Raw genomic sequence first — 27,063 nt, 5'->3', positions numbered from 1 at the left:
CGTGGCGCAGTGGAAACAAATCCAACGAGGACGCATGAGGTTGCGGGTTCGATCCCTGGCCTCGCTCAGTGGGTGAAGGATCCGGCGTTGCTGTGAGCTGTGGTGTAGGTCACAGATGCGGCTCGGATCCCACATTGCTGTGGCTGTGGCGTAGGCTGGCAGCTACAGCTCTGATTCGACCCCTAGCCTGGGACCCTCCATGTGCTGCAGGTGTGGCCCTAAAAAGACAAAAAACAAACAAAACATTTGCCATTTTGTGACTTACCTATTTCACTTCGCATAATATCCTCAAGGTTTATCCATGTTGCAGCCTGCATCGGACTTTCTTTACAAGGCTGAAGAATATTTTGTCTTAGGTATTCACCACATTTTGCTAACCCATTGGTCGGTGGGTACTTGGCTTGCTGCCCACATTTTAGCTCTTGTGAACAATGCTGCTGTGAGCGTGAGTGCGCACCTAGCACCTATCTTCTGAGGCCTTGCTTTTCATCCTTTTGGATGCATACCCAGAAGTGGAATTGCTGAATCACATGGTAATTCTAGTTTTCGTTTTTGAGGAACTACCTTGTGTTTCCGCAGAGGCGACCCCCCCTTTCCATCAGTAGCAACAGGGCTTCCAGTTGATCTGCATTCTTGCCGACACTTGTCATTTTCTGGGTGGTTGTTTTTTTAATAGTAGCCATACTAAAGGGTGTGAGGAGGTATCTCATTGTAGTTTTTTTTTTTTAATCTCATTGTAGTTTCGATTTGCATTTTTCCCCCAATGATTTGTGATGTTGAGCATCTTTTCAAGTGCTTATTGGCCACCTGTCTATATTCTTTAGAGAAATGCCTATTCAAATCCTTTGTCCACTTTTGAACTGAGTTGCTCGTTTTTCTGTTGTTGAGTTTTAGGAGTTCTCTGCATATTCTAGCTGTCAATCCCTTATCAGATATATGGTTTGCAAGTATTTTGTCCTCCTCTGTGGGCTACCTTTTTACTCTTTTGACGTTGTCTTCTTTTTCTGGCCACAGCTATGGCATGTGGGAGTTCTCAAGCCAGGGATTGAACCCATGCTGCAGCAGCGACCTGCGTCACAGCGGTGACAATGCTGGATCCTTAACTCGCTGAGCCACCAGGAAACTCCATGTTATCATTGTCTTTAGATGTAAAAAATGTTAAAATGTTTGTGAAGTCAATTTCTCTGTGCTCCTGATTCGCCTGGGCCTTTGGTGTCGTATCTAAAAAAATGAGGGTCATGAAACGTTGCCTTATGTCTTCCAAGAGTTTTAGAGCTTTGGGTCTTATATTTGGGCCTTTGACCCATATTGAGTTAATTTTTGTCGATGATTTTAGGCAAGGGCTCCCCTTCGTTCTCTTGCGTGTGGATATCTAGTCTTCCCAGCATGATTTGTCGAAAAGATTGTCCTTCCCTGACGGAACTGTCCTGGCACCCTTGACCGTGTACGTGGTCATTTGACTGTATGTGTGAGGGTTCGTTTATGGCCTCTCTACTCTGTCCCATTGGTCCATATGTGTCTTCATGCCAGTACCACACTGTTTTGATGACTAGGCCTTTGTCATAAGTTTCGAATTCAGGAAGTCTGAGTCCTCCGGCTCTGTTCTTCTTTTTCAGGATAGTTTTGGCTGCTTGGGATCCCATGTGATTCCATATGAATGTTAGGATGGCTTCTTCTGTTTCTTCAGAGACACCATGGGATTTTGACGGGGACTGCACAGAATCTATGGGTCCCCTTGGATAGCAGTGATATCTTAGCAACATCATGTCTTTCGGTCCACGGGCGCAGTGCAGAGACAGCCTCCCTCACACCAGTGCCAACAAGAGACCTTCTTGACAGTTAAAAACTTTTTTTTTGCCCACCTGATAGGGATCAGTTCATACCTCTTTCCCATTTGAAAGTCGTTGCTCAGTATTTAACTGGAACATACACTCGTTTCTTACGGGGCTTTCGCGTTTCTTTTGTGAGTTGTCGGATCGTGTTCTTCACTCATTTCTCCACTGGAATATTTATCATTTTTGGTATTTGTGGCAGCTCTTTTATATGTTAGAGGTAATATTCCTAATGTTTCCGACTTCGTCGTGACTTTCAATCTTACTTATTTTTTTGTGCTTCATGAGCACTAGATCTTTTATGTGGTGGTGTTACCAGCCTTTTCCGGTACCACTTGTGTATTTCAAGTCATGCCTAGAGAGGCCACTTCTCCTTCAAATAGTAAACATATTTACTCGGCTTGCGTGCTTGTGTCGTTTCACTTTTTACACTTGACGTTTTTATCCCTTTGAATTTATTTGTGCGTAAAGAGTGAGGTATGATTCCAGCTCTGTTGTTTTCCAAGTGGTTGGTCAGCTATGCCAACGACATTTGATGATTCAGTCTTTCCCCCAGTGAGGACCAGTGAGGAAACGGGTAAATAAAGAATGTCCCGAGACAGACAGGGATGCCAGTGGGTCCAAAGAGCCGTTCGGACAGGATTCTTCAGAATCCGCGAGAGCGCATCCTGAGGAATCCTCTTCCCTGTGGTCATGCCTGCTCCTGATGGGCAGAGGCGGGGTGTGAGCCGACTGGGCCGGAGCCCGCATTATTAGAAAAAGCTCCTTCCAGAAGGCTCCACATGTGCAAGACAGCCTTGTTCTCAGCTTTCAGCAATTAGGGCAAAACGGTCTTTCTTGTTTTGAAGTTGAGTGAGTTGTCTTGCAACTTCAGATCTTTGTCAGCCTCCCTCCTGTTCCCTTGCCCCCGCCATCCCCTCCCGCCACTTCTCCAGGTCCTCGGTGCTACCACACTGATATGTGCGTAATTCATCCTGGCTTCTCCATCCCCACAGCCAAGCCCTCTCAGTGAGCGTCGGCCCCAGGGGTGGCTTAGGAGCTGCTCGTCCTCAGGAAGGCAGCCCCAGAGCTGGTGCCGTGGGTACGTGCTGGGGGTGGGGGTGGGGGTGGGGGGGGGAGGCGAGATGATGGGAGTGGTGGCTTCCAGGTTGCCTGCGGAGCAATAAGCCTGGATTCTCACCGCCGGTGCCTGTACCCCAGGTCCAGGCTACGGGGACCCTCTCTGCCAACTTATTTAAGAATTTGGATTTCCCTGTGGCCTCGGCAGAGAAAGGGGGCCTGGAGCCCCTGGCCAAGGGCTCAGCGTGGGGAATCCTGGAAGACAGGGGAGCGGTCGAAACATCTCGCGGTCCCTCTCCCGGGGGACAGAGGCTTCGCGTGACCGCCCCTCTCCATGCCTCACAGAGGCAGCGTGGCTCTGTGGCCGGAGGACAGGCACGGGCAGGCCTGGCGTTTAAGTCGGGCGAAATGCCAGGCTGCGCTGTGGGCACTGAGGGTGAATTATGGCACCAGGGCCCACGGAGCAGGCACAAATCGCAAGGCTGTCAGGAACGGGAAAGGCAGGGCCCGCCCTCCTCCCCCAGCGAGATTGATGGGCCCGGCGCCGGGGTCTGGGGTCAAGACGGTGGGACATTACGATGTTTCATTCTTGCCCCGAAGGCTCCTGGCGCAAAGCTTGCCACGCAGGACCACACATGTGCAGCGCATGCATGTATTTATCCTCACACGTGACTTGATGTCACTACGTAGGGGGCTTGAGCTTCTGCACGACTGTGTGACTCTGACTTCACTTTTGTGTGACAGGCCGTGCCTCTGAATTTGCGTGAGCTCGGTGGGAGTGTGAGTTTCGTGTGGTGTGACAGAGTGGCTGTTCACAAGGGGGGTTTGCGTGAATTTTGTGTGGCTGTAGGCACAGCGCGCATGTGTCCGCTGGGGAATGAATCAGGGGTCTTGCGTCTGTGTGTCTGGGTGGCTCATGTGGCTACATGCCCTAAGTGGGTGGATAGGAGGGAGCGCAGGTTGGGAAGGATGGCTTGGGTGTCAGGAGTCTGAGGCCTTGGCAGAACATCAAGGGGAGACATCCAGAGAAGCAGGACTGGAGCTCAGGGGACAGTAAAGGGCCTGGGCTCAGGCTGCTTCCAAATTTGTTCAGATGACAGTGCCCTGGAGGACGCGGCTTTTGGCTCGAATGAGGCGAACACACACACACACACACACACACACACACACACACACACACCCTACCTCTCAAGGCCGAAAAGATACACACTGTGTTAAAATCCCATCTGGACGGAGTTCAATAGGAAATTTCCAAGGGTTGCTGGAATGGCACAAAATGTGCCCGGTGGTGAGATGGGGGCAGACGTCCTGGCAGAGGGATGTGCAGGAGAAGCCTAAGGAGAAGAGAATGCGGAGGGAAGAGGATGGTGTTCTGGCTTCAGGGATGGGGCTGCGGACAGACTGCGGAGGAGGCGGAGGCGGCAGGCCGTTTTGACGGCGATGAGCTCCGGGAAGGCAGAGGTGTCGTTTCCTCCTCCTCGTGTTTCCAGCACCCACTGCAGGAGTAGGGATGCTGAGTTGACTCGGAGTCAACGTCTGAATCCCTGTAAGTAGGGACAACCCAGGTAGTTTACTGCAGGGGAATTCTGAAATCGACACAAGACGCTGGGCAAGGGCTGATGGGACGGGGAGGGGATGCCAGGTGCCCAGCCCTGCTCGGCTCCTTCGACCCGGAGGACCCGCCTCCACACTTTGCACCGTCTTTTATCCCAGCAGGCCTCTGTGCACTTGCTCTCTCCACGACCAGCCACCTTTGTCCTTGGTCCTGAGCCACCATCGTTCATTCCCCTTCGTCACTGCTTCCTGATGGTCCCAAGCTCTGACTTGACTCGGTTTCCTGATGACAGCCTTGCCAGCCTCAGTGTGTGTAACAGCTTCTGCCTGAGCTTTTGCTGAACTAGCCCGGGACCCAGACAAAGGGCGGCTCTGCTGGAGAACACACAGGACCTGGGAAGCGCCTGTTTATACTCAATTCTAAGGATGTGGACGCAATGCAAAGGGTACAAGTTATGTTTGAGGGACTCCAGGGTCCAAGACATGGTAAAAAGTCTAAAACTGGCTTCCCGGAGGCTGGAGGGAAAGAGGGCTATGGTGCCAACACCAGATCTCCAACAAAGCCGGGGTCCTGGTAGGAAAGAGGAGAGCTGCACAGATGCACACGGCCAGGGTCAGCCTTAGAGGCACAGGCAGAGGCGCCTAGGAGCCGAGGTACTCCATGCTTTTGTACACCGGGAACAGAAGACCTCAAACTCAGCAGCCGTATCACTAGATAAGAAAATACATTGTCATATAAGATGAATTCCCTCCAGAGAGGGACGCTGAGCTCCTATACTGGCTCAGTGATGCCACCAAGGACCCAGGTTCTTTTCTCTTTCGCTGCTACCCTGCATACGCTGATTTTATCCTCAGGATCGCTCCCTCATAGTTACAGAAGGGGTGCCCCAGATCCGGGCACTTCATCCAGATACTGCAGTCCAGTGGGAGAAGAGGCATCCTCCTCCTGGGTGCCTCTGAGTGAGAAGCCTTTCCCATCAGTCTCCTCCTTTCATCCCACGCCCAGGTGCATCACCGGCAGGGGAGAGGGCTCACCAGTACTAACTCATGGCGGGCAGGATTCTCCCCCGGGGCCCGGGGCCAGCTGCTCTGAAGCACGGGCCCTGGAGGAAGCAGAAGCCCTGGAAGACAAGCAGACGTCTGTCAGGAGCACGAGGGTCAGTGTTGGGTAGGCAGCCAATGACTTCCGTTCCACCAGGCGTCCGCCAGTTCCAGAGGATAATGGGTGCCACCAGAGCTGCACGTAAGTTGACCAGGGACGAGCTACACCTGGGAGGCCAAATCTAAGAGCTGCTTATTTCAGATGATGCCTTGTGTTTGAGGGGAATCAGCATTCCAATCAAGCTCCTAATCAAAAGCCCTTCACTATCATTTCCGCTCCAGCACACCCCACGCCCACTTCCAAAGCGAAATCCCTCCTGCGGCCGGCAAAGCCCTGATGATCTAGTCTGTGCTTCGTAAGGCTCCTCTGGAATTCCTGTCCCCTTTTCTGCGTTTACAGTGTTCCTTTCTGCCTCGGGGCCTTTGCACATGCTGCTCTCCCTCAGCGTCCCCCCTTCCATCCCCTACCTCCTTCACCTTACTCTTAGGTTAGGTTCCCTCTTCTGTAGATTCCCTTGGCTCCCTACACATCTCTTTGGTGGCCATAGGAACGTGTCCAAGTACATGGCTAGACGGCACGCTCCTTGTGGCCCAAGAAGCTGTCTCTTTTATCATATACCATGCTCTCCTCCCAACACAGTGCTTGGCACACAGCAGGCATTTGGTAAGTATCTGTTGACTGCATGAACAAAAGACTCTCAACAACGAAGGATGGTTTTAACCTTTGGATAAGGTGGATGAGGAGTCTGGCCTCCTGGAAGCCCCTGATGGTTTCTGAGCCCAGAAACAGCACGATCACCATGGGCTCAGGGGCCGAGAGAACACCAGTGTGCACAGGAGGGGTGAGGGGCCAGCCATTACAAAGACAAGACCCCTTGGACGGGTGAGGGTCGGGGCTACAGCTCTGAATGCTGGTGCCCGAGATGGTGCAAAAGAAGGAGGGAAGCTCCGTCTCCCGCACAGGTTATTAGAAAGAGCGAAGGGGATGCGGTGCCTCAAGAACAAAGTCTGGGGCCGAGGGTCCTTAGCAAGGAGCTGAGACGAGAGTCTGCACCAGCTTCTGAGATAATTTACTGTCCCTGGTCCCCATCCAACCCAATTCTGAATTAGTCCCCGTTCCCTTCCTCGCCCCAGGAGACTGCTGCAGGAGATACATCAGGGCTCTGCTCTCCACCACGCTTAACCTTCCCGAGCAATCTGGTTCTTCCAGCTCAGTGGCACTAATCACGCCCTCTCACCTGGCTGGCACGAGGGGCAAATAAGATAACGCATTTTACGAAGCTTTAGAAACTGCGGAGGTCTGTGGCCACGTGAGGAATTCCTGTCCTTAGTATTGTTTGGAGTTGGGCTCATTCCTGGACCTGGCATCTGCCCTGACATTCCCCGTTCCCGTTTCTTGCTCAGTCTCCCTTTTCTCGTGGTCAGCCACGATGCTGGCACTGACGGTATAAGGCTATATATGAGAAGACACCCAGGGAGGTCGAGTGTGGAAGGAAAAAGAAGGAACGTGGCAACCACCAGCAGCCTCCTCTCCTGTTCCTTGACTCACGGATGACCTCACCACCCTTCCCGGTCAGCCAGGTCCCAAGCTGGGCATCATCTGTGTGTTAGTTGGCTGCTGCTGTGTAACAGACCACCCCTGTGCTAACGGGCTGAAGACAGCAGTTGAGGGTCATCTCCCAGGGCTCCGAGGGTTCCCTCCGATAGGTAGTTCTAATCCGCAGACTCTCAGAGGATTGCAGCCAGAGGGCCGCAGGGGCTGGAGTCCTCCCGAGGCCTGACCGGGCTGGACATCCAAGGTCGCTTCCTGCACTCACAGGTCTGGTGCCTGCGTTGCAGTGGCTGGAATAGCTGCGCAGCCATCTCTCTCTCTCTCCGTGCCACCTCTCTGCACGTCTACCGTGCGCTTTCTCACAGCAGAGTGGTCTTGGTTTCGATTTTTTTCCTCACTGCTGGCTCCTCCCAGAAGGACATGCTGAAGGACCAAGGCCGGGGCGCTAGGGGTGCGCGCGGGTGTGCGTGTGCGTGCGTGAGATTCATGGCTGCTTCTGATCAAGCCCTAGAGGTCAGGAGGCGTGGCTTTGGGTGCGTTTTATTGGCTGCAGGGCCAGTCCAGAGGGCGTGTGGGAGGGGCGAAGCCAGCGCTGGATGCGGGGGGCGTGGCTTGAGGGGCGCTGTCTTTGGAGCCTGTCGGGGAGAGCCTGGGCCGGACGGGAGTCTTGCTCCGTGGAGCCCGCTCCCAAGGCCAAGCTTGGGCGCAGGGACGAGGGAGGCAGCAGCGAAGGAAGGAAACTGAGCGGCTAGGACCCGTGGCCCCCACCTTTAGTACTTCATATTTACTTATTTACTGTTTTAGACTTTTGCAAACAGTTAAATGTAAATGAAAAATTCTGAGGCGCACTTGCCAAAAAAGAGACGCAGATGCTCGATAAGCGAATGGAAGTACACTGAGCAGCATCGGTCACTGGGGAGAAGTGCAGGATGAAGCCACGACGTGGGGTTACCGCTCGGCCCTTGGGATGACCTAGGTAAGAACAGTGCATGCGTTCTTGAACCTGGTAGTGTCAGGTGTTCGCAAGCATGGGACCAACTGGAATTCACACACGCTGCTGGCGAAAGAGCAAAATGGTGCAAATACTTTTGAAAACAGTTTGGTAGTTTCTCATGAAGTCAAGACAATGCCATGAATCCAGCAATTTCACTCTCAACTGAAATTACCCTCGAGAAAGGAAAAGACACATCCACACAAAGACCTGTACATGAATTTTCCCAGAGGCTTTATTCATAATTTTCCCAGAAGCCCAAAGCAAGGGGAAAAAACCCAAACTCAGGTGTCCATCTATGAGGGATTGAGTAAACTAACTGTAGTACGTCTGTTCGATGGCTGTGATGAGACAGAGCGAACTATTGATACACACAACTTGAGGGAGGAATCTCAGAAGTATTATGCCGAGTGAGAGAAAACAGCCGAAGTGGCTAATGCTGTGTGATTCCACTGTGATACTCTGGAAATGCAAAACTGTAGTGACAGAAAGACCAGTGGCTGCCAGTGGCTGATGGTGGAGGAAAGGGGTTGAGTACAAAGGGGCACCAGGGAACTTTGTTGGGGTGACAAAATGTTATGGTTTTTTTTTTTGGCTGCGCCTGCAACTTGCAAAAATCCCCCAGCCAGGGATCGAACCCGCACCACGGCAGTGACGACGTCAGATCCTTAACCCACGAGCCACTGGGGATTTCCCAGAAGTGTTCTGAGACTTGATTGTGGAGGTAGTTGTCCAACTGCACACGTTTGTCAAAATTCATCAAGTTGCAAACCTAAAACGTGTGAATTTTCCTGAACATAAAATCAGGCATAAACTTGAGGCTAGAGTTGGAAAATACAGAGACTCCCCTCTCTCCTGTGTGTCCCCTCTTGTCCAGTCAGTCCCCAAGCTCTCCCCCGAGCCTGTCTCCAGTTTCTGGTGCGCCTGTGCACTCCACCCCCGACAGACCCTCCGCCTCCGTGACTCTTGGTGAACACGCTTTTCCCCTCCTCATGGCCTAGATGGCTCTTTATCCTCAGGCTTCCAGCTGAATTTCACATTCCCAAAGAGGGCTTTTCTTCCTGTCCTGTCTAAAGGAGGCATCCTTTGCCTCTGCCGATGAGGCACGTGCTCTTCCTTCTTTACTGGAAGGGATGCTCTATGAGGACAAAGACAGTGTTTCGTGCATCTTTGATGCATATGTAGCACTTAGTTTTTGTCAAGAAGCGATGAGCGTGGGGAGGCTGTCCCATCTTCTTCCATAGTTCTCTATTGCACAGAGTGGCTTTTCCAATAGAATGCCCCCCGTTTCATTTTCATGTATTTTTAGACTACTCGTTTTGAATCGAAATCATGCGGAAGTACGTAGACAAAAAGGTGGGAGCCTTTCCACACACAGAGTTTTTAAACGTATAAATAAGATTCTGCTTTTTCCTGTTGGTGCAGAGAAATCGCCCGTATTCTTTTTAGTAGTTATATAATATTCTGCAGTATGGCTCTACCATTTTAAACATTAATCATGAACGAGCATTTAGGAATTTCCCCTCCCCTCTTTATGGTTCCATGACTCCTGATTTCAAATGCTGCCTTATCCATAGGCGCATGCGTGTTCGATGTTGCTGAAGGATGGATTCCTAGAAATTTGGGGTGTTAGGAAAGAGGGTGCATGCCCTTTAGATGTGGCGAGTCTCTGCTCTGTCCGAAGAGAGGCGCGCGGATCGATGGAATAGGTGCCGGTACCGCGGTCTGTGAGGAGCCCACGTGTCCACACCCTCGACCACTCGGGGCGGGTCGGCCTTGCGGTTTCCACCAGTCAGGTGATAACAGGTATGGAAAGTCATCCTGGCTTATACTTGAGGTCACTTGAATTCGGCGTTAACTAAAGCAGCCTGTTTGTGGCCTGTGGGCCGGACGTTGCACATCGGGGGTAACTGCCAAAGAGGAGCACACGTGACCAGAGTGAAGAAGCATGTCCGCGGGAAAAAGAAAGACGAAAAGCCTCCCTTCCCGAGGGGCCAGTGCTGGGCCTCGTTCCATGAGAACTCTCCCTCGCAGGTGCCCAGGCCACACGGACTCTCTGTGCACGTGCTCGTCTGTTTTCTCTCTCTCTGTGTGTGTGTGTGTGTGTGTGTGTGTGTGTGTTTAAACCTGGAAGGAGTGTGTACCTGCCTTGTTTAATGTTCTTTGTTCTGACAAGATGTAAAACTGTGCTGAAAACTGTGCTTCTCCAGAGTGGGTTTCTCAGAGTAACTTGAGGCGCTGGCTGTAGTTCTCAGTTTGACTCAAACCAAACGACTTTTCTGCCGTTACTGTTGATTGTTCTCCTCGACACCGGCTAACGTGCCGTCTCATCACTTAAATCTACGTTTCTGGCGTCATTGCTGAGATTGTACATATTTTCGTGTAATCGTTAGCTTGTGCTGTGAGCTCCTGGTTTTACCCTTTGCCCCCGTTTTTAGGGCAAAGGGCATGTTTTTGTCCTGTTAATTTGTGGGAACTCCTTGTGTCTGTGTGATGTGGAAATAATCCGCCTGGAGAGTTATAAATAGCGTGCGAAGGTGATGGACGTGCTCACTCGTGATTGTGGCGGTGGTGTCACAGGTGTATGCTTCTGTCAAAACTCATCAAAGGGTACACTTTAAATACGTGCGGTTTATTGTATGTCAATCATATCTCAATAAAGCTGTTCAGAAAAGGTTATGTAATTAGTCATGTATTTTCTCCCAGTGGTCCTCTTTCTTTAAACTTTGTTTACTTTTTTTATCACATATAAATTTTATGTGTCACGTATTTATAGTCTGTCCTGGAGTTGTCTTAGCTGTGTGACTTAGGCAAGTTATCTAACCTTTCTGTGCCTCACCTTTCATATATAAAATGAGGCTGAGAGTACCTGCCACACAGGGTTGTTGTGCGGATTAAATGAATTAATACACATTAAAGGTTCTTGGAATGGTAACCATCACGGGACACCGTGCGGTAAACAGTAGCTATTACCGTTGCTTAGGCTCATATCCTACTTAGGAAAGCCTTCGCCAGCCCCGTGTTACAATACTCCCTTTCGTTTTCTCCTAGTGGTTACATAGTTTTTAATGTTTAGGCCTTTCAGTTCATGTAAAAGTTAATTTTATCCCCTCCCAGTGGATAGACACTTGTCCCGGTACTGTTTGTGGCATCACCCGTCTTTTGTGGGCTAGTTTGAACTACCACCTGACTTACATAGTAAATCCTCAGGTACAAACGTATCTGTTTTTCAGCTCTGATCAGGCCCTTCGCTCTGTATGTGTATTCCTCTGCTAACACTGCCTCCTGGTAAGTTATAGTAACTGCTCCCTGCTCGAATCCTGCCATACTTCTTGGTGGCTTCAGCGTTGAAGTCAATCATTTTTCCAATGACTTGGTCTCTCAGTGCCTCGATTTCCACTCCGGTCTGAGCCTCCACCTACCTCATCCACCCCTGGCTGCGGCCACGTCGTACGCCCGGTCGTGACCAACAGTTCCGACAGCCCCATGACTCAGCCGAAGCCCTTCGCCTTTCTGCTTGCCACCGGAAACGTTGCCAGCTCCTTCCTCGTGTCTTCTGCTGTAACGATGCTTCAACTCACCAGGACCTCCCAGCTACTGCCCGTCGGTACTTTCACGGCCCTTTCTCTCATCCCTACCCAGTGTGGAGCCTGTGGTTCGGCACCATAACTCTCTCAACGCCTTGCCCTCACTAGCGCAACTCTCAACCCCGACCAACTCCAGTTCTCCGTGCACTCCCTGTTTCCCCTTTGCGACAGAGGCGTCTGCAGAAACACCTAAGGCATGCTGGCCAGTCTCATTTTATTTTTATTTTTTTAAGGTTTTTTCTACCCCCAATATAGTCGATTTATAATGTTCTGTCAATTTCTGCTGTACAGCAAAGTGACCCAGTCATACATATACATACTCATTCTTTTTCTCACATTCTCCTCCATCCCGTTCCGTCACAAGTGACTGGAGAGAGTTCCCTGTGCTGTTCAGCAGGATCTCACTGCTCATCCACTCCAGGTGCAATGGTTTGCATCTACTAACCCCAGACGCCCAGTCCATCCCACTCCCTCGCCCTCCCCCTTGGCAGCCACAAGTCTGTTGTCCAAGTCCCTGAGTTTGTTTCATTTCTGTAGATAGGTTCACTTGTGCTGTATGTTAGATTCCGGATGTGAGTGATGTCCTGTGGTATTTGTCTTTCTCCTTCTGCCTTACTTCACTCATACGAGACTCTCTAGTCCATCCATGTTGCTGCAAATGGCATCATGTTGTTCTTTGTCATGGCTGAGTAGTACTCCAGTGTGTATCTGTCCCACACCTTCCTAACGCATTCATCTGTCGATGGACACTGAGGTTGTTTCCACGTCTTGGCTATTTGGCCAGTCTCCTTTTAAATTCTTGACCACTAGGCTCGAGTGGACTTGTGGTGTTGCAGGTGAAGGTGAATGTCCTAATTCATTCATTCTCCTCCTCTTCCCTTAGCACCTTCTCATCTCTCCTCCAGACTCGAACAGCCACTTCATCAAAGAAAATATCCAAATAACCACTAGATGTATGGAAGGTGCTCAGTCTTACTAGTCACCAAGAGAGTGAAAATTAAAATCTTGGTGGGGCACCCAGCATACCCATAAACATGGCTAAAATTAAAAAAGACCTATGACAGTAGCGGGTATGGACAAGGATATGGGACAACTGGATTGTCCTGCTGGGGGGATTGGCCACTTTGGTACAGCCACTTTGGAAAACTGCTTGGCAATATCCACTAAAGCTGAGCACATACTTACCCTAGAGTCCAGCAATTCCACACCTACTACATGCGCCGAACAGAAATGCTCACACCTGTGCACCAGATGATATATTCAAGGATGTTCATGAGAACATTAGTCTAGTGACACAAACAATAAACACGACAGATGCCCACCCATCAAGAACAGGGTAGATGCAGAGATTACTGAGTGTTCCTGCGAGGGTGTGCTGCACAGATCAGTGAAAACGAATAGGCCGTCCCAACTGCCAACATCTTGCAAACAATGCTGAGTGAAGGGCGTCATACTGTGTGATTCTATCATATAAGTTTCAAAGCAACAGGACGCATTTGGGGCTAGAATAGTGGTTACCTTGGAGAGGAAGGCGTGAGTAATGACGGCATGAGAGACCTTCTGGGGTGCTGGGCAGTGTTCTCTTTTCCTGTCTATGGATAAACTAACTTGGGAGTACTTACTGAGTTTTATACTCATGATTAGTGCACCCATTTTAATGTATGCTGTACTTTAACGAAAAGGGAGTATATTTGCATGAGAATGTGTGTGTGTGCATAAGGGTATGTGTGTGTGTGTTCACACGTGTATTCCTCAAGAAAGGATATATATATATATATATATATATATCTCCCCACTTCTGCTTCCAGCTGCCTTCACCTCTAGCAAAATTAAGAAAAACTTGTTTGTTTATGATCTCCAAGTTTTAACCCCAGCATTCTCCTGTGATCACTCTGTTGGTGTCATGAGTGACACCATATTGCAAAGTCCAATGGTCAGTCTCAGGCCTCGTTGCACTTGACCTGTAGGCAGAATTTGACACCCGTGACCCCTCTCTTAGGCCCACATTCTTTGCCTCGCCTCCAGGACATCGCCGGTCCAGTCCTCCGGCCTCTCTGGACACTCAGACACCGTTGGCAGCCCCTCCTCCTCTCCCTCCGCCCCTGTGTGCCCCTGGGTTTCGTCCACGGCCCTCTTCTCTTCCGCATCTCTACTCACTCCGCGGGTGCCCGTGAGCGGCTTCTCCGCTTTTTCTACTCACACATTGATGTGACTCCCAAACTTATAGCTGCATGTTGCATCTCCTTCCTAAGAGGCCTCATATGTCCACTGCCAACTCGGTATATTCACTCAGATGTTTAATGGGCATCTGAACACATCCCCAAAACTCCTCTCCTCCCATCCCCCAAATCTGTCCCTTCTCATGAAATGATAAGCCTGGTCTTCTGGATGCTCAGGTCGAAGACCCTGCCGTGCTCGTCCACTCTTCTCTTCCCCTTACTTCCCCCATTCCATCTATAAGCAAATCATTTGTCTGCACCACTTTTTTTTGTAGGGCCACACCTGAGGCCTACGGAGGTTCCCAGGCTGGGGGTCGGATCAGAGCTACAGCTGCCAGCCTACGCCACAGCCACAGCCACGCGGGATCTGAGCTGCGTCTGCGACCTACACCACAACCCATGGCAGCGCCAACTCTTTAACCCACTGATCGAGGCCAGGGATTGAACCGGCATCCTCATAGATGCTAGTCAGGTTCACAACCCACTGAGGCACAACGGGAACTCCCTCTATCACTTTCATCACCTCCAAAGCTATTACTTTGGAGCAAGCCTCCTTGATTTCTCAGCTGAGTGTCCCTGTTTCTGTCCTTACCGCCCAGGACAACAGACACCTCCACGAAGGAAGGCGATGTTAGAAACTGGTCACGTGGGTGAGAACGGAGCTGAGAAGGCAAATGGGGTGTCGGGAGGCAGCCCTGAGAAAGTCCACAGCAGCTGCTGGGGTCACCTGGGGACTGTTAGGGATGATGGGAAGCAGTGCAATCACCCCCACGCGGGGCCAGAGTGACTCTGAAAGAAGCTGCGGCCAAGGTGGGCTTGTTTGTCAGGTGACGGAGGACAGGGCAGAGGCTAGCGATGCCTCCGACAGAGGGAGGGAGACTTGGCCTCTCCCTTCGCCCAGCCCTCTAGGCTCCCACCAACCAGAAGGCTGACAGGCTGGATCCTGCCGAAGGCAGTGGACGGGATCACGAAGTAGCCCGCGGGGCCCCTCCCTGCTGGACAGAGCCGGGAGAGGGGGGGCGGGGGGGCACACGGGGACGGATCTGAGACAACGATGCCAAGGATACCCTGCGCCCCCTTGGCCTGCTCACCCCCGGGCCAGATCCAGGTCTACTGGGGCCTAAAGCATTTGTAATTGGAGGGGTCCTCGTTAAGGAGAAAATTAAAAGATGAAAAGCACTCAATGAGGAATGAAAGTAACTATGTATTTAAATGAAAAAAGAAATCACACCACGTTACAGCTTTTTAAAAGGCAGATAAATACCACACACATCTGACATAATTCAGGAAAAATAACGTCATATTGTTAATTAATTGACTGCCTGGCATACCTCTATATTACCTTCCCCCCATATGTTTTGGCTTCCTATTCTTTGCCACACCTGTTCACAAGACAAGATTTTTTTCATAGATTGAATACAAAAATCTTCTCTACCAGAGCTGATTGTTTTTAAAAATGATCAATAGTTTAGAAAAGCTTCCTACATTTTCAGGACTTATGAATTGTCACATTAGAGAAAGTTCTATCAAGTGTCTTTTATATACGAACTCTAAGCTTTCTGGGTCTTTCAAATGTTCTTGTGCAGTGACTAATTTTTAAAAATTCTGTGAGCTGACAACACTCAGTGAAATCTCTCGCGTCACGCTCCCAGTAAGTCAACACAGTGGGTGGCAGTTGGATTCCTAGAAGCCATTCTCACTCCGGGACAGCTGGCATAACTTCCCGTCACTTGGGAAGAACTGTTAAACACACAAACAAATCCTACTAAACGCAAACGGAAGGTACCCTCTGCTCAGTTTGCCCTAGCTGGCGCCCCCAGATGCCTCTGGCCATTCTAGCCCTGAGAATTGTTACGGTGGAACAGTCAAGAGGGAGCTCAAGTGGACTCATAAATTTTCAAAGCATATGACCCCGTGATGTTGCGGCCTTAGAAGGGGCCTGTGCCCGTGTAGGGCTCTGAGATTTGAGCTTCCTTAGCCTTTTGATACAGCTGGCGACCGTGACTGCCTTCCTGGTCACCTAGAACAGACAGAGTGGTCGTTTTATGCTTTTTTTTTTTTTTTAAGATTTTTATGTTTTTTCTATTATAGTTGATTTACAATGCTCTGTCGGTTTCTGCTGTACAGCAAAGTGACCCAGTCATATGTATCTATATCTATATCTGTACACATATTCTTTTTCTCACATTACCCTCCGTCATGTTCCATCACAAGTGACTAGATACAGTTCCTTGTGCTACACAGCGGGATTAGAGTGGTCATTTTAAAGTGTAAAAATTGAGGAGTTCCTGCTGTGGCACAGCTGGCTGAGACTCAGACTGCACCGGCTCTGGTCGCTTTGAAGGCAGAGGTTTGATCCTGGGTCTGGCACAGTGGGTTAAAGGATCTGGAGCTGCAGCAGTTGCAGCTGCAGCTCAGATTCAGTCCCTGGCCAAGGAACTTCCGTATGCCATGGGTGCAGCCATTAAAAAAAAAAAAAAAAAAAAGTGTAAATTGAGTTGTGGACCGCTCTGCTCTAGGCGCTCAAAAGGTTCTGTATCTCAGTCTGAGTGGAAGCCGAAGTCCTCGCAGTCCAAGGCCCCACCGCTCCCGCTGACCCCACCTCCCACTCCCCTCCCTCTGGCTCTGCCGCCGCAACGTACCTGGCTTTTTGCTGTTCCTCGAGTCTTCCCAGCACAGGGCCGCTGCTTTTGCTTCTCCCAGATACATGCTTGTTTTATCCCCTTTCTTCCCTCAGGTCTTTGTTCAAATCCTCCCTTCTGTATCCGTTTCCCATTGTGGCTGTAACAAAAGGCCACAAACTTAGTGGCTTAAAACAACGCAGATTTATTATCTTACTATTCCAGAGGTCAGAAGTCTGGAGTGAATTGGCAGGGCTGCATTCCTTCTGGAAGCTCTGGGGGAGAATTCAGTTTCTTGGCTTTTGCAGTTTCCAGAGGCCACCCACATTCCCTGGCTTATGGCTCCATCACTCACTTCTCCCGCCTCTGACTCCATATCTCCCGCCTATTTCTTTTCCCTTATAAGCACCTTTGTACAATTACATTGGACCCAGCTGGATAGTCCAGAGTCCTGTCCTCCCTCAAGGCCCTTAAATAGTCGTGGCAGCACAGTCCCTTGGGCCACTTAACCTAACGTAGTGACAGGTTCTGGCGTTAGCACAAGGCTATCTTTAGGGGAAGGGGCATCGCATCCTCCCAGTAAGACCCTCTCTGGTCACCCTTTTAAAATATTAGGCATAGCAGGCATCTCATCTTGTCCCTGCCTGAGAAGGAAGGCTTCTTGTGGCCCACAGGTATGTGTGATGTTTGCTACAGTTAGAAACCTGCGTTCTACCAGAGAAAGAGTGCAATCAGAAGACGTACGTATTAAGCGACTGAGTGCAAGGAGCTGGTTTCTGTGACTGCGGGAACACGCTGGGTAAGTCCAACATCTGTAGGGTGGCTGTCAGGAAGGGCAGGCAGGAATTCTTGGATTTGAGCTGAAACTGTAGCCCACAGGTGGAGTTTCTTCTGCAAAGTCTCAGTGCTGCTCTTAAAGCCTTTCAATGGATCGAGTCAGGCCCGCCCAGATTGTCTAGGACAGTCTCCCCGAAGTCACTCATTCTGGGCGTCAGTCATGCTTGAAATACCTTTGGGAGTTCCCAGTGTGGCTCAGCAGGTTAAGAACCCCTGACTGGTATCCATGAAGATGAGGGTTTGGTCCCTGGCCTCCCTCAGTGGGTTAAGGATCCGGCGTTGCTGCAAGCTGTGGCATAAGGTGCAGATGTGGTTTGCATCTGGCATGGCTGTGGCTGTGGTGGACGCCGGCAGCTGCCGCTCTGATCCGCTCCTAGCCTGGGCACTTCCATATGCCACAGATGCAGGCCTAAAACAGAACGGAACGAAAGCTTCCCAGCGACACCTCGTTTAGTGTTTGAATGACTGAGGACCACAGCCGTTCAGACCCAGGAACCTGACCGTGGCAGGACTCCCTATCTGGTTAAGGAAGCTTACTACCGATGTTTATCATTTTATGGGGAGAATCACTTCGTTTTCTTTCTTTAAGTACCACTCTAGTGAATTAAAAATAGAGTTTAGGTTGCGATGTAAAAATCTATGCTTGACTCTTGGGGTGAAACCTATTTAGCCATGATTTATTGGTCTTGTGTCAGTCTCTAATATATAGCTAGATTAAATTTGCTGCTGTTTTATTTGTGAGTTTTATGTCTATGTCATCGTGATTGGGCTATACTTTCTCGTATGTGCTGTCTTCATTCAGCTTTGGTGTGTCAGGGTTAGTGAGTCAACTTAAAAATGACAGAAAATTCAACGCCAGCGGATTTCAGCGTGGGTTCCAAGAGCTGAAGCATACGGGGTGCGTACCTGAAGACACGGCCGCATCCAGGGCTCAGATGCCACCATCGGTGTTCGTTTTCTCCCCATCTCTTGGTTCTGCTTTCTCCTCCTGTCGCCTTTAGCCTCAGGCTCCGCCCGGCAGGCGAGCGGCTGCTCCAGGTTCTACAGCCCTGGTGTCAGGGACAACCTCTTCCCAGAAGTCAGCGGAAGATCTCTTGCCTCTCATTGTGCCTGACGGGTCACATGCCTGTCCCTGAGTCATTGGCAACAGTGAGAGAAAAGCAAAGTTTGGTGGCTTGTGGGCCCGGCCCTGGAACCAGGCGTGACATCACCTTCCCGGCAAGTGCGGAGATTTAGAGTCGGGTGGAGAGGGCGCCCTCCGAGGAAAATGGGGCTGTGGCTCCTAGAAGGACGAATGAACTCCGAGGAGCAAAACCAGCAGATGCCTACTCTCGTTGTGCTAGCCCAACAAAATGGGTTGGGAAGTGTTCCATCTTTGTTTTTTGCTTCATAACCATTTAAATAACAGACGTTATTTGTTCCTTGAAGGTTTGATATAACTCACTGTTAAATCCATTCTGGGCCTGATGCCATTTTTCGAAGTATATCTTTGATGATCTGATTTCTTCCTTGGATATTAGCATTTTTACCTCTTCGTGAGCCATTAAGAGAATAAATAAATGAAAGAGGCAGCATTTGGTTTTATTTACCAAGTCTACATTTGTTTCTCATTTCATTAATTTCTGCTTTTATCTGTATTAATTCCTTATTTCTATAGAGGTTTTTTTTTTTTTTTCTTCTCCTCTAGTTTTCCTTTTCCCAGCTGTTTGGATTCAACCCTTTCCTGTTTTCTAATGAGTGTGTTCAAGGCTATACTTCTTCTAGAAGTACTGCACTGGTCTTGACAACTGGTTTCATTGTATGATGCCATCAGCCTCATTAATTTCTAACTAATCAATCATTTCACTTTGGACTTTCTCTTTAATCTGGGGGTTATTTAAAACAGGGTTTTAAAAATTGCACACTGCTGAGTTATTGTCATGTTGTTTTGCTACCCTTTTGTTGTAGACCCTTGTTATATATGTACATATATATATGTTGCAGTCAGAAATTTTAGCCCAAGTGACGTCTACTTTTTGGAATTAAGATTTTGCTTCCAAGCCAATTTTAAGGGATGGTCAATTTTTGTAAGCGTGTCATAGATCGAAGAGTGTGTAACTGTGTATTCTCAGTTCCGTCAATTTTCTTTATAACTCTCAAATCAAATTTTCAGTTCAGTCAATTGCTTATTAACTCTCATGCCAAAATTTAAAATATGTTATTTAAAGTCTCCTATAGCTTTACTTATTTTTACTTAAACTATCAATTTTTGAAGAAGCATGTAAACATCAAGTATCTTTACAAGTCTGACAGTTTCTCTTTGTAGTTCTAAAATTATTTCTTTTTTTGATACGAAAATGGTTGAGTACAAAATTTACTTGATTGTCACTTCTTCTTGGTAGATTACTCCTTTTATACGTGCTTTTACTTTATATTTAATCGGATACTAATATTTCTGTGCCTTCGTTTTGTTTTATTAAGCATATGTTCATTGTCCATTATTTTATTTTTAGTCCTTTTTTGTATTATATCATTTTAAATGTGACTTTAAAATAACTGCATATGTGTGAACACACATGTGTGTATCTTGTTGAGATTTCTTTCACTCATGCTGAGACTTTCTGTCATTTAATAGGGGAGTGTAGCCCATTCACATTTATTGTAGTTTTGATGTGTTTGGATTACTCCCCTGCTTTCTGCTTTATCGGTCAAATTTCCTTTATTTCCATTTTCTCTCTCTCTCTCTCTCTTTTTTTAATATGGAATGCTTCACAAATTTGCGTGTCGTCCTTGTGCTGGGGCCATGCTAATCCGTGTATCATTCCAATTTTGGTATATGTGCTGCTGAAACAAGCACTTTTCTCTATTTTTGAAAGTTATAAGTACTATTTCTATTTTTTAGGGTTCTAAATTTTTAATAAATTTATTTGAGCACTTTTTCCTCCGATAGTATCTTAAACTACCTTCTGTCTTTCATACCTTGTTGAAACTTTTGTTTCAATTGTTATCATTTTATTCCTATACCTTTAAAATAAGTCATTTCTAAAAATGTGTATCAAGTCTTACAGATTCATTTTCATTTATTATTCAGATTCAGACATTTGCTGACCTCTTTAAAATTAGAAAAAAATCCTATAACATTTTCTTTTTTAAATTCCTCTTTTTGTTGTTCTGCTGTGGGACCTAATTGTTTCTTCAGAAGAAGCCAATGAGTCGTAAATTTCCTTTGTCCTTCATTATCAGAAACTATCTTACGTTTACTTTCATGCTAAACAGTTTGGGTGGTAAAGAATTGCAGGCTGAAATAATCTGGAAGCACCGAGAACTTTGTTTTTGTTTCGTAATTTAGAAATGTTACTCTAGGTTGTGTGTTTTCTCCTTTTACCACTTGGTGGGTCTTTTTATAGTTCGAGGACACAGATCTCAATTTTTCTATAATTTAAACCATTTAAAAATTGTGTCTTTAGTGGTTGCATCATCTCTAGTCTCTTTGTTATTTCAGTCTAGAATTCCTACCAGGTAAATACTAGGTCTCGCATTTCCTCATATTTTTCTTTGTGTTTTCACTCTACCTTCCAGGAAATTTCCTTGACTTTATCTTCATTTTTGTGTGTTATTATTATTTTCATGGATGATTTCCTTTTATTTTTTATTTATTTATTTTTTTTCCTCTTTATGGCTGCACCTGTGGCATATCGAAGTTCCTGGGCCAGGAGTCAAACTGGAGCTGCAGCTGCCAGCCTGTACCACAGCCACAGCCACGCTGGATCCAAGATGCACCTGTGACCCATGGCACAACTTGCAGCAAGGCCAGATCCTTAACCTACGGAGCAAGGCCAGGGACCGAACCCACATCCTCAAGGACACCATGTCAGGTTTTTAGCCCACTGAGCCACAGCAGGAACTTCTGATTTCTTTTTATTTGATCGCTTCTTTTCTATAGCAATCTACTCTTATTTTGTAAATGCAAATTCTTTTGGCTCTCTCCGAGGATACAATCTAGAATTCTTCTAAAGTTTCCCCGTCTCCTAGGTTATCTCCACTTCCTCTGGGATGAATTATTTTGGTTTTTCATTTTGCTGTTTCTCATGCTCTTGGTTTGCCTCAAAGGTGATTCATGGTGATCATTTCATATTTATAAATTTAAAATTAGGTTGATTAGGGAGTTCCCATTGTGGCACAGTGGGAACGACTCCGACTAGTATCTGTGAAGATGTGGGTTCAATCCCTGGCCTCTTTCAGTGGGTTAAGGATCTGGCGTTGCCACAAGCTATGGTGCAGGTCTTAGATATATGGCTTGGAGCTGGTGTTACTAGGCTGGCAGCTATAGCTCTGATTTGCCCCCTAGCCTGGGAACTTCCATATGCCATGTGTGCCACCCTCAAACAGCAAAAAGTAAAAGAAAAAATAAAAAAATGTAGGTTGATCACCATATCCAGGAGACTTGTGGGGACTTCCTGCTTCCAGGATGAGACCTTCCTGGAAGGGAGGCTGTCTGCAGCCTGTGTGAGGGAGAGAGCAGGAGGGCTTTGCTCGCTGTAGGATGCTCCCTCCAGTTCGCGTGAGGGGACCACCCACAAACCAGCTGGAGACATTCATGGCCGCTGAAGCAAGGCAGATGTGATTCTCCGTGTGAAGCACTTGCACATGCTTTCTTGCTGGCCATGACTGCCTCGTGGTCTTTTCTTTCTTTTCCCTTCCCCTGCCCGCCGCAGAGACTTAACGCCCTTCTCCCTCTCGGGCCTCAGCACCGGCGCAGTCGTCCCTCCGGTATTAAGCATCTAGTGCCCCGTAACAAAACACCCCGCAACCTAGCGCTTTAAAAAATCAATTGTGGAGTTCCCGTCGTGGAGCAGCAGAAACGACTCTGACGAGCGTCCATGAGGGTGTGGGTTCCATCCCTGGCCTCGCTCAGTGGGTTAAGGATCCGGCGTTGCCGTGAGCTGTGGTGGAGGTCGCAGACTCAGCTCAGATTTGGCCTTGCTGTGGCTGTGGCGTAGGCCGGCGGCTACAGCTCTGATGAGACCCCCAGCCTGGGAACCTCCATATGCTGCAGGTGCAGCCCTAAAAGGACAAAAGACAAAAAAACCAAAAAACAAAACAAAACAAAATCGGTTTGTTATTTCTCAAGATATCAAGGGTTTCCCGGGCTCTTTCTTCCACTCTACGTGGTAGTGGCCGGGCCCACTCAGTGCTGCATTCAGCCAGCAGCTGGGCTGAGGTGGAAGGCCCCAGACGTCCTCCCGCTCACGTCTGCGGCCCTGGAGCTGAGCTGGTTGTCTGCGGAAACATCTCGTTTCTCCAGCAGGTTGCCTCTTTCTCCACGCGGTTTTTCTCCTCCAGAGCCTCCTTCTCTGGTACCCACCTCCTTACGGAATGGCAGCCAGGACCCAAAAGGCAGCATTCCGAGCAGACCGGCCCCAGTAGTTGCATCCTGCTTGCCGATGTCCCACTGGCCAAGGCAAGTTACGCCGTCAAGTCCAAAGTCAATGTAGAGGGAACTCCACGGGGAGGTGACTCCTGAGATGGATGGTTCGTTGCCACCAGTGTAAAGCTCTCCTAAGGTACATCTCTCATGCTGCTTAGAAAGCAGTCCACCAGGCTTGCACATAAGGCTCAACTCCACAGCCAATCATGCTGCATATATTGGGGGAGGAAGGGGCTGGCTGGTCCTTGGTTAATTTGACAGTTCTTTACCGATGTTTGCACTGGGGGCTGCTCCCCGGCCCCAGTCCTTGGAGTCTCTCCAAGACTCTGCTGGATGGAACAGTTTCATGTCTTCAGCCAGTTTCTTCTGTGCCGATGTAACCACTGCTTTTCTCCGTAAATATGACTCTCTCTGCTTATCTTCCAGACTGTCTTCAGATTTTTCTGATGTGCTGTGATGCCATAATTTCTAATTTTCTTAGGCTGATATGGATGCATTATTTTCACCTATCTCTCCATTATTTCATGAAAGTCGAAGAGGGAGGGAGGGTGTGCACATGCCTCAAGCCGGCTCAAAGCACAAGAATGAGCCGAAGCTCCGAGGTGCATTCCTTTCGTAGAACGTCGCTACGGCTGTGCGCTCTCACGCCAGGGACCCTGCAGGGACGTGGCGGTTGGACTACCTGGCAGTGGTGCTTTCTGCCAGTTCTGAGGTGTTGGTGACCTTTCAGCCTTTTCTTCCTCAGGGCTCCAGGTTGATGAGTCAATGCCGATGGCTGGGAGTCAAGCCCCTGCTGGGACAAGGACTGAGACCTTGGAGCTGACTCTAGACGATCTAGCTCAGACTCCTGTTTTGAGTGAAGGAAGCAAGGCACGGAGATGGGAACCAAGTCACCCCCCAGATCAGCAGCAAAAATGGACTTCAAACCTGCGCCTCCGGGCCCTTAAATCCTACAGTCTTTCCACCCCACGCTCCCCTGCATTTTGCTCCGAGCACCCCTCAGAGAAGCCCAGGCAGTGCCCCCATCCTTGGACGCCCAGAGATGAAGAAGGATTTGAGGCTAGGGTTGCTCCCGAGTGAGACAGATGTCTGTCTGGCTCCTCCCCCTCAAAAGGCGATTATTTGAGCCGGAGATGACAGCGTGTTTGGATCGTGGATCCTCCTTCGCCTCCAGCGCCCTCTCCCCACTCCGTCGTCTATTTACCTATATCTATTTACGTGAGACTTTTTTTTTTCCGGTGAATTACGTCTGCAAGGCAGTAAAATGTTATGTATTTGCAAGGCCCATAATCTTTAAAAGCCCAGTGATGGGAGCTCCAGACAGCAGCGAGCTCCCTCCAGTATGTTAATAGATAGTATTAGGGCAATAATGAAAACACTTGAGACAAGTAAGCTCCTATCAAAAGCTGAGTAATAGGGCTTCGCCGAGTGAATCACAATGCAGAAGAGATTAAGACGTCTGCCGTTGTGCAGTGTCTATTCAGACGAACAGCTGCTCCGTTTCTGATTAAGATGGGGTTGGGGAGACCTTTGCGAGCAAGCCCCCCCCCTTTATCCCGCACTGTCCTCAGCCTGCCCACCTCCACCTTGGCACACAGGCACCATCGTTTGCCCTTGGCCACCGCCAGGCAGACACACACCGACTCGCGGAAGAGAGTCACAGACACACACTGCAGCAACACCACCCCCCCCTCCGGAGCCACAGTCGCACACAGGCCGCCAGCGCTGACACACAGCTCCACGGCGGCATCCGAGCACACACACACACACAACCACATCCCCGCGCACAGGCGCGCATGGAACCATCTCTCACACTCATGGCCCCAGCCAGTCTCTCACACACATTAAATTACAATCTGTCACAAACAGTCTCGCATATGCATTAAATTCCAATCTGTCGCACGCACGCTCTTCACGCAGAGTCACAACCAAATACTCAGAGATGATCTACCCAGGGTCGCAGACCCACGCACACCTGGCTGGACGTGTCCACATAGAGCCCTTCAGGTGCGGAATCACACTTGCGATCAGTTAGTCTCACACACACACACGCACGCAGACGGCCACAGGCACTCCTACCCACGTACGGCCACGGTCGTGACTACTCACACACGGTCAGATGCTCACACACGACCCTAGCCCAGGCCGGTATGAGGGACGCTTTTCCTTACATGCAGACACAGAGCGGGTCTGCGCCCCCGCGACGCCCCAGCCACGGGTCTGCACGCCGTACACGTCACCCGTACATCCAGGCACACACGCAGGCATAGATGCCGCTCTGCATGCTCCAGACAGAGGCCCAAGATGCAGACCTGACCACAAGCCCACTGGCTCCCACGCTGGTTCAGTGGTCTCGGGAGGGAGAGGACCCTCGGAGGGCCGGCGCCAGTCCCCGCAAGGCGTCGCCAGCAGGGAGAAATGGAACCATCTTTGTGGCACCTAAGATACAGAACTCGGACCTCGCGTGGAACCGTGGATGTAAACTCAGGACCATTCAGAGCCGCCCCAGGATAAAGGGCTGCTGGAGGGCGTCGTGAGCGCCGTCAGTGGACGTGCGCGTGGGGGGGCGGCAAGGATGACGGCGGCAGACCCCTGCGTCGCACAGCGGTGAACAGGGCGCTCTGCAGGTCCGTCCGGTCCTGAGTCTGTGCCCCCGGGTTCTGAGCGTCTTCTTCCACCACCCACTGTCCCACGGACGCCTCCCTTCCTCCACCCCTGTCTCCAGACAGGACCCTCTGCTTCTCTCCCCTTCGTGATTTCTCTTCCAAGGTCGTCTGAAGCTGATTTCAGTCCCGCTTTAAATCTCTGAGATCCTGACTCTAGGCTCCAGGGGAGATGCAGGCAAACTAAGGTGGGGAATTACTCAGAGACGCGGCCTCCGTCTTCTCCCAGGGACCCGGGGGCCACCTCTGCCCTGGGTGGCATCTCACGACACCGTCTCCCCATGAGGACCATTCCTGCCTACTTCGTGCTGTTTTGCTCATGCTCAGTCTTCCATCTGGGAGGCCTTCCCCCAGACCCCACGGCGATACCCATACCTGCCCCAAACTCACCTACCTCCCCCCAGCCTGAATGTACCATCCTCGGGAAGAAGCCTCACAACCCCTGGGCTAGAATCAGTCCGCGCCTCTTCTGGGCTCCCACAGCTATTGTTTTTATCCTGTGCCATCTGCGGCCCACCCAAGAGGTGAGGTTAAGTAGAGCAGGTGCACTGCTCGAAGGGGCGGGGCCAGGAGGGCCCCAGAGCTGAGTGGACACACCTCATAGCCAGGAAGTTGAATCGGCTCCTTGTTGAGCAGAGCCAAGGGCCTAACTGGGAAAACAGTGCTCGCATTCAGCTCTGGTGTGATTTGGGGGCCTGAGGCTTGAGCCTGAGGGGCTGGCTGCAGCGGGGGGGCACTCGCTGAAGTTGCCAGACTGGAGGAGCTCGTATGTGGCCCAGAGAGTCAAGATCCTGAGTCATCCACACAAAGGAAGCACGGCGGGGATGGGACTGGCGTGTGAGCAGGTTCAGAGGAAGCCAGGGGTGTCTGGGAGGCTGGCTGGGAGCTCTAACGGGGTCTGCAGCCCACTTTAGGGGCCTGCATGGATAACTGCCGGGCTTCAGCAGACTTTATCCAGAGGACGAAGCCAAAAACAAGACTATTAAGAAGGGAGGTCAGAAGTCAGACACTCAAACCTGGATGGCACAGAAGAGGCCTGCAGAAGGGAGGTGCTTTTTCATGGGGCCTGGTCGGATCTGGGTCCCAGGAGCTTGTCTGGGCATTTAAAGGGGTCAGGAAAGGTTGGCACGATCTGGCGCCCGGCTTAGCCATCCACTCGTCTCCCTCCCCCGTTAGACGGAGAGGCCAGGCTCTACGCCTCGGGCTCTTCTCTGGGCTTGGTGCGGTGCCAGGCAGGTAGCACAGTCTCGGCAGGCTTTTGTGACGTTTGGATTCTGCCTCTGCCCCTGACTCTCTGGTTGGACTTGACCTTCAGGCGCTGCCTGGCTTCGAAGCCAGCCTCCTCCCACAGCTGGCGGTGCCTGATTTCCCGTTCCCAAGACCTCCCCGGCCTGAGGCTGGAATGGTTTAAGGCCTCCCGCTGGGCTGGGGGGGTGGGGGGGAGCTTGATCCCAAGTCTCCTTAGTGACTGCTGAGCTGCTGTTGCCTTGTTCGCCTCCCTGAGGCCAGGTCCCATCCCAGAACCCACCCAGCACCCCAGTGCTTCGGGTGGAATTTCAGTTTGGTGCTCGTTTATTCACCCAGCAGCTGTTCACTCCGCAGTGTCGCTGGCCAGCTCTCCGTTTTCATCCTACTGCTTG

At 50.0% G+C, this 27,063-nt stretch overlaps 1 long non-coding RNA gene and 1 other non-coding gene across 6 annotated transcripts in view; one reads left to right on the top strand and one right to left on the bottom strand.

Annotated features, from left to right (window-relative positions):
- Positions 1–27,063, top strand: part of LOC125132374 (uncharacterized) — a 103,268-nt gene that overhangs the window by 49,236 nt on the left and 26,969 nt on the right. The window lies entirely within an intron of this gene.
- Positions 20,086–20,189, bottom strand: LOC125134746 (U6 spliceosomal RNA). The gene has a single exon (XR_007136755.1). It is a non-coding gene; the product is annotated as a U6 spliceosomal RNA (small nuclear RNA).

Source organism: Phacochoerus africanus, chromosome 8 (genome assembly GCF_016906955.1).
Source record: "Phacochoerus africanus isolate WHEZ1 chromosome 8, ROS_Pafr_v1, whole genome shotgun sequence".
Lineage (NCBI taxonomy): Eukaryota > Metazoa > Chordata > Mammalia > Artiodactyla > Suidae > Phacochoerus > Phacochoerus africanus.
The sequence above is the reverse complement of the archived record's forward strand: the minus strand, read 5'-3'. Positions and strand labels throughout refer to the sequence as shown.